Genomic DNA, 8,185 nt, shown 5'->3' on the forward strand with positions numbered 1-8,185 from the left:
ATTTTTAAATAACTTAAGAAGAATTGACTCTAATTCTTCTTTAAATGTTTGATAGAGTGAGTTTCTTTTTTGGAGATCTTTCTCTTTTTGTTGATATATGTGTTTATCACTATAAAGTTCCCCCCTAGAACTGCTATTACTGCATCACATAAGTTTTGGTATGTTGTGCTTCCATTTTTTGGTTTGTTTCACGATTTTTAAAAATTTCCCTTTTGATTTCTTCTTTGACACAGTGGTTGTTTGGGAGCATATTGTTAAATTGCATATATTTGTGAATTTTCTGATTTTCCTACTGTTATTGATTCTAGTTTCATACCATGGTGGAAAAAAAATACTTGGCATGATTTCAGGCTCCTTGAATTTATTTAAAAATTTTTTTTATTTTAATATTTTTTATTTTTTATACAGCAGGTTCTTATACATATTAGTATGTATATGTCAATCCAAATCTCCCAGTTCATCCAACCCCCCCACCCCCCACTTTCCCCCTTTGGTATCCATATGTTTGTTCTCTATATCTGTGTCTCTATTTCTGCCTTGCAAACCGGTTCATCTGTACCTTTTTTCTAGATTCCACATGTATGTGTTAATATACGATATTTCTTTTTCTGTTTCTGACTTACTTCACTCTGTATGACAGTCTCTAGATCCATCCTCATCTCTAAAAAAGACCCAATTTCATTCCTTCTTAAGGCTGAGTAATATTCCATTGTATATATGTACCACATCTTCATCCATTCATCTGTCGATGGGCATTTAGGTTGCTTTCATGACCTGGCTATTGTGAATAGTGCTGCAATGAACATTGGGGTGCATGTGTCTTTTTCAGTTATGGTTTCCTCTGGGTATATGCCCAGTAGTGGGATTGCTGGGTCATATGGTAATTCTATTTTTAGTTTTTTAAGGAAGCTCCATACTGTTCTCCATAGTGGCTCTATCAATTTACATTCCCAGCAACAATTCAAGAGGGTTCCCTTTCATCCACGCCATCTCCAGCATTTGTTTATAGATTTTCTGATGATGCCCATTCTAACCGGTGTGAAGTGATACCTCATTGTAGTTTTGATTTGCATTTCTCTAATAATTAATGATGTTGAACAGCTTTTCATGTGCCTCTTGGCCATCTGTATGTCTTCTTTGGAGAGATGTCTATTTAGGTCTTCTGCCCATTGTTTGATTGGGTTGTTTGTTTTTTTAATATTGAGCTCTATGAGCTGTTTATATATTTTGGAGATTAATCCTTTGTCCATTGGTTTGTTTGCAAATATTGTCTCCCATTTTGAGGGTTGTCTTTTTGTTTTGTTTATAGTTTCCTTTGCTGTGCAAAAGCTTTAAATTTTCATTAGGTCCCATTTGTATATTTTTGTTTTTATTTCCATTACTCTAGGAAGTGGGTCAAAAAAGATATTGCTGTGATTTATGTCAAAGAGTGTTTTTCCTACATTTTACTCTAAGAGTTTTATAGTGTTTGGTCTTACATTTAGGTATTTAATCCATTTTGAGTTTATTTTTGTGTATGGTGTTAGGGAGTGTTCTAATTTCATTCTTTTACATGTAGCTGTCCAGTTTCCCCAGCACCACTTATTGAAGAGACTGTCTTTTTTCCATTGTATATTCTTGCCTCCTTTATCAAAGATAAGGTGACCATATGTTCATGGGTTTAGCTCTGGGCTTTCTATCCTGTTCCATTGACTTATATTTCTGTTTTTGTGCCAGTACCATATTGTCTTCATTATTGTAGCTTTGTAGTATAATCTGAAGTCAGGAAGTCTGATTCCTCCAGCTCTGTTTTTTTTTCCTCAAGACTGGTTTGGCTATTCAGGGTGTTTTGTGTCTCCATACAAATTTTAAGATTTTTTGTTCTAGTTCTGTAAAAAATGCCACTGGTAATTTGATAGGAATTTCATTGAATCTGTAGATTGCTTAGGGTAGTATAGTCATTTTCACAATGTTGATTCTTCCAATCCAAGAACAGTGGTATGTATATATATATATATATATTTCCATCTGTTTGAATCGTCTTCGATTTCTTTGCTGCCTTACAGTTTTCTGCATACAGGTCTTTTACCTCCTTAGGTAGGTTTATTCCTAGGTATTTTATTCTTTCTGCTGCAGTGGTGAATGGGATTGTTTCCTTAATTTCTCTTTCTGATCTTTCGTTGTTAGTATATATGAATGCAAGAGACTTCAGTGCATTAGTTTTGTATCCTGCAACTTTACCAAATTCATTGATTAGCTCCAGTAGTTTTCTGGTAACATCTTTAGGATTTCTATCTATAGTATCATGTCATCTGCAAACAGTGACTGTCTTCCTTCTTTTTCTCCAATTTGTATTCCTTTTATTTCTTTTTCTTCTCTGATTGCCATGGCTAGGACTTCCAAAACTCTTTTGAATAATAGTGGCAAGAGTGGACATCCTTGTCTTGTTCCTGATCTTAGGGGAAATGGTTTCAGTTTTCACTATTGAGAATGATGTTTGCTGTTGGTTTGTCGTATATGGCCTTTATTATGTTGAGGTAGGTTCCCTCTATGCCCACTTTCTGGAGAGTTTTTATCATAAATGGGTTTTGAATTTTGTCAGAAGCGTTTTCTGCATCTATTGAGATGATCATATGGTTTTTATTCTTCAGTTTGTTAATATGGTGTGTCACATTGATTGATTTGTGTATATTGAAGAAACATTGCATCCCTGGGATAAATCCCACCTGATTATGGTGTATGATCCTTTTAATGTGTTGTTGGATTCTGTTTGCTAGTATTCTGTTGAGGATTTTTGCATCTATATTCATCAGTGATATTGGTCTGTAATTTTCTTTTTATGTAGTACCTCTGTCTGGTTTTGGTTTCAGGGTGATGGTGGTGTCGCAGAGGGGTTTGGGAGTGTTCCTTCTTTTTCAATTTTTTGGAAGAGCTTAAGAAGGATGGGTGTTATCTCTTCTATAAATGTTTGATAGAATTCACCTGTGAAGCCATCTGGTCCTGGACTTTTGTTTGTTGGAAGATTTTAAATCACAGTTTCAATTTCATTACTTGTGATTGCTCTGTTCATATTTTCCATTTCTTCCTAGTTGTCTTAGAAGGTTATACCTTTCTAAAAATTCGTCTATTTTTTCCAGGTTGTCCATTTTATTGGCACAGAGTTGTTTGTAGTAGTCTCTTAGGATGCTTTGTATTTCTGTGGTGTCCATTGTAACTTGTTTTTCATTTCTAATTTTATTGATTTGAGTCCTCTCCCTCTTTTTCTGGATGAGTCTGGCTAAAGGTTTATCAATTTTGTTTGTCTCCTCAAAGAACCAGCTTTGGGCTTCCCTGGTAGCACAGTGGTTGAGAGTCTGCCTGCTGATGCAGGGGACACGGGTTTGTGCCCCAGTCCGGAAGGATCCCACATGCCATGGAGCAGCTAGGCCTGTGAGCCATTGCCGCTGAGTCTGCGTATCCGGAGCCTGCAACAGGAGAGGCCACAATAGTGAGAGGCCTGCGTACAGCAAAAAAAAAAAAAAAAAAAAAAAAGAAAGAACCAGCTTTTACTTGTATTGATCTTTGGTATTGTTTTCTTTGTTACTATTTCATTTATTTCTGATCTGATCTTTATGATTTCTTTCCTCCTACTAATTTTGGGTTTTGTTTGTTCTTCTTTCTCTAGTTCCTTTAGGTGTAAAGTTAGATTGTTTATTTGAGATTTTCTTTTTTCTCAAGGTACGATTGTATTGCTATAAACTTTCCTCTTAGAACTGCTTTTGCTGCCTCCCATAGGTTTTGGATCATTGTGTTTTTGTTGTCATTTGTCTCTAGGTATTTTTTTGTTTCTTCTTTGATTTCTTCAGTGATCTCTTGGTTATTTAGTAACGTATTGTTTAGCCTCCATGTGTTTGTGTTTTTTACATTTTTTCCCTGTAATTGATTTCTAATCTCATAGTGTTGTGGTCAGAAAAGATGCTTGATATGATCTCAGTTTTCTTAAATTTACCGAGGCTTTTTTTGTGATCCTAGATGTGATCTATCCTGGAGAATGTTCCTTGTGCCCATGAGAAGATAGTGTAATCTGCTGTTTTTGGATGGAATGTACTTTAAATCTCTCTGGTCTATTGTGTTATTTAAAGCTTGTGTTTCCTTATTAATTTTCTGTCTGGATGATCTGTCCATTGGTGTAAATGAGGTGTTAAAGTTCCCCACTATTATTGTGTTACTGTTGATTTCCTCTTTTTTAGCTGTTAGCAGTTGCCTTATGTATTGAGGTGCTCCTATGTTGGGTGCATATATATTTATAATTGTTATATCTTCTTCTTGGATTGATCCCTTGATCATTATGTAGTGTCCTTCCTTGTATCTTGTAACATTCTTTATTTTGAAGTGTATTTTATCTCATATGAGTATTCCTACTCCATCTTTCTTTTGATTTTGATTTGCATGGAATATATTTTTCCATCCCCTCACTTTCAGTCTGTATGTGTCCCTAGGTCTGAAGTGGGTCTCTTGTAGACAGCATATATATGGGTTATGTTTTTGTATCCATTCAGTGAGCCTGTGTCTTTTGTTTGGAGCATTTAATCCATTCACGTTTAAGGTAATTATCAGTATGTATGTTCCTGTTACCATTTTCTTAATTGTTATGGGTTTGTTTTTGTACGTTCTTTTTTTCTCTTGTGTTTCCCATTTAGAGAAGTTCCTTTATCATTTGTTGTAGAGCTGGTTTGGTGGTGCTGAATTCTCCTAACTTTTGCTTGTCTGTGAAGCTTTTGATTTCTCCATCAAATCTGAATGAGATCCTTGCTGGATAGAGTAATCTTGGTTTTAGGTTCTTCCCTTTCATCACTTTAAATATGTCATACCACTCCCTTTTGGCTTGTAGAGTTTCTGCTGAGAAATCAGCTGTTAACCTTAAGGGAGTTCCCTTGTATGTTGTTTGCCGTTTTTCCCTTGTTGCTTTCAATAATTTTTCTTTGTCTGTAATTTTTGTCAGTTTGATTACTATGTGTTTCAGTGTGTTTCTCCTTGGATTTATCTTCCCTAGGACTCTCTGCACTTCCGGGACTTGGGTGGCTACTTCCTTTCCCATGTTAGGGAATTTTTCTACTATAATCTCTTCAAATATTTTCTCAGGTCCTTGCTCTCTCTCTTATCATTCTGGGACCTGTATAATGTGAATGTTGTTGCATTTAATGTTGTCCTAGAGGTCTCTTAGGCTGTCTTCATTTCTTTTCATTTTTTCTTTAGTCTGTTCTGTGGCAATGAATTCCACCATTCTGTCTTCCAGGTCACTTATCCATTCTTCTGCCTCAGTTATTCTGCTACTGATTCTAGTGTAGTTTTCATTTCAGTTATTGTATTGTTCATCTCTGTTTGTTTGTTCTTTAATTCTTCTAGGTCTTTGTTAAACATTTCTTGCATCTTCTTGATCTTTGCCTCCATTCTTTTTCTGAGGTCCTTGATCATCTTCACTATCATTATTCTGAATTCTTTTTCTGGAAGGTTGCCTATCTCCACTTCATTTAGTTGTTTTTCTGGGGTTTTATTTTGTTCCTTCATCTGGTACATAGTTGTCTGCCTTTTCATTTTCTCTATGTTTCTGTGCATGTGGTTTTCATTCCACAGGCTGCAGAATTGTAGTTCCTTCTTAAATTTCTTAAGATTTGTTTTGTGACCTAACATGCAATCTGTCCTGGAGAATGTTCTGTTTGCATTTGAGAAGAGTGTGTTCTTCTGCAGTTGGATAGAATTATCTTTATTTATACTTTAGTTTCATTTGTTCTACAGTATAGTTTAATTCTAGTGTTTCCTTATTGATTTTCTGTCTGGATGATCTATCCATTGTTTAATGTGCATTATTGATGCCCCTAATATTATTCTTCTGTTGTCAATCTCTACTTTCAGGTCTATTAGTAATTACTAAATATATTTAGGTCATCTGATGTTGGGTGCATGTATACTTACAATTGTTATATCCTCTTGATGAATTGACCCCTTTTTCATTATGTAATGTCTTCTTTGTCTCTTGTTACAACTTTTGATTCATCTTTTTTGTCTGATATAAATATAGCTATCCCTGCTGTCTTTTGGTTCCATTTGTGTGTAATATCTATTTTCATCCCTTCACCTTGCACCTTTGTGTTTCATTAAAGCTAAAGTGAGTCCCTTATAGACAGCATATATTTGGGCCTTGTTTTTTATTCATTCAGCCATTCTATGTCTTTTGACAGGAGAATTTAATCTATTTGCATTTAATGTAATTATTGATATGTAAGGAGTTACTATTGCCCCCTTATTAACTGTCTGGCTATTTTGTAGCTGCCTTGTTCTTGTCTTCCTCTTTCACCGATTTCTTTTATAAATTGATTATTTTCCGCAGTGATGTTCTTTGATTCCCTTCCCTTTATCTTTTGTGAATCTTATGTAGGTTTTGCCTTGAGATTACCATAAAGCTTACATTAAACATCATATAAGCATCTATTTTAAGCTGATAACAACTTAACAGCAACTGCATACCAAAAACCTACCTTTTTACCTCCCCCCTTTTATGTTTTTGATCTCACAATGTATATTTTTTATATTGCATATTTATTAACAAAGTATTATAGCTATAGTTATTTTTAATACTTTTGTTCTTTATCATTTATACTAGAGTTAAGTGCTTAACCTACTACCATATAACAGTATTGGATTATTCTGGATTTTACTATATACTTACCTTTGCCATTGTGTTTTATATAGTCATATGTTTTCATGTTACTTGTTAGCATCCTTTCATTTCAGCTTAAGGAACATATTTTACCTTTTTTTTTTTTTTTTTTGTAAAGCAGGGCTAGTGGTGATGATCTATCTCGGTTTCTGTTTATCTGGGAAAGTCTTTATCTTTCCTTCATTTCTGAAAGACAACTTTGCCAGGTAAAATATTCTTAGTAAACTTTCTTTTTCTTTCAATACTTTAAATGTATGATTCCACTCTGACCTTGCCTACAAGGTTTTTGCTGAGAAACCTTACAGCCTTATGGGGGTTCCCCTGTATGTGAGGATTTTTTTTTCTCTTGCAGCTTTTAAAATTCTCTCTTTGTCACTGATTTCAGACAGTTTATTATAATGTATCTTGGAAAAGATTATTTTGGTTTGAAACTTTTTGGGTACCATGAGTATTATGAACTTGGATACCCAAATGTCACACTAAATTTGGGAAATTCTCACCATTATTTTTTTTAAATAAGCATTCTGCCCTTCTTCCTTCTCTTCTCCTTCTAAAACTACAATAATGAGTAAATTATTTTTTTTATGGTATCCCACAATTCATATAGGCTTTTTTCTCACTCTTATTCATTCTTTTTCCTGTTCTGACTGGAGAATTTCAAATGATCTATTTTCATGTTTGCTCACTAATATTTTTCTTCTGCCTGGTCAAGTGTGCTATTAAAGATTTCTATTGAATTCTTCACTGTGACTGTATTCTTCAGCTCTAGATTTTTTATTTATTTATTTATTTTTTGCGGTATGCCGGCCTCTCACTGCTGTGGCCTCTCCCATTGCAGAGCACGGGCTCCAGACACGCAGGCTCAGCAGCCATGGCCCACGGGCCCAGCTGCTCCACGGCACGTGGGATCCTCCCAGACCGGGGCACGAACCCGTGTCCGCTGCATCGGCAGGCGGACTCCCAACCACTGTGCCACCAGGGAAGCCCCTAGATTTTTTTTAATGGCTTCTATTTCTTGTTCAACTTCTCATTCTATTCATGTACTGTTTCCCTGATTTCATTGAATTGTTTTTCCATGTCTTATTGTAGCTCACTGAGCTTCCATAAAATAGCTTATTTTGAATTCTTATTGGATTCTTACAGCTATAGTGATTTCTTACTCATCTTATTGGATGAATCCATGTCTTTTGGGTTGGTTATGGAAAATTATTATGTTTCTTTGATGGTATTGTGTTTTCTTGAGTTTTTATATTCCTTGAAATCCTGAACTGCTATCTTTGATTTTGAAGTGGAATCATCGTCTCCAGCCTTTACTGACTGGCTTTGGGAGTGAAATATTTTCTATCCGTCCCTCTGGGGATTCTGAGGCATAGATCTTCTCTATGGGCATGGCTACTCCACCCACCTTGCTTCCTCTTGTGGCAGAATTCTTAAACTTGTATGCCTTCTCTCGATTCTGCCAAGCAAGACTGGATATTGGCAGCCTCCCCTTTGCTTTCCCTAGATTGG

Source organism: Phocoena phocoena, chromosome 5 (assembly GCF_963924675.1).
Source record: "Phocoena phocoena chromosome 5, mPhoPho1.1, whole genome shotgun sequence".
In the NCBI taxonomy this organism is placed as follows: domain Eukaryota; kingdom Metazoa; phylum Chordata; class Mammalia; order Artiodactyla; family Phocoenidae; genus Phocoena; species Phocoena phocoena.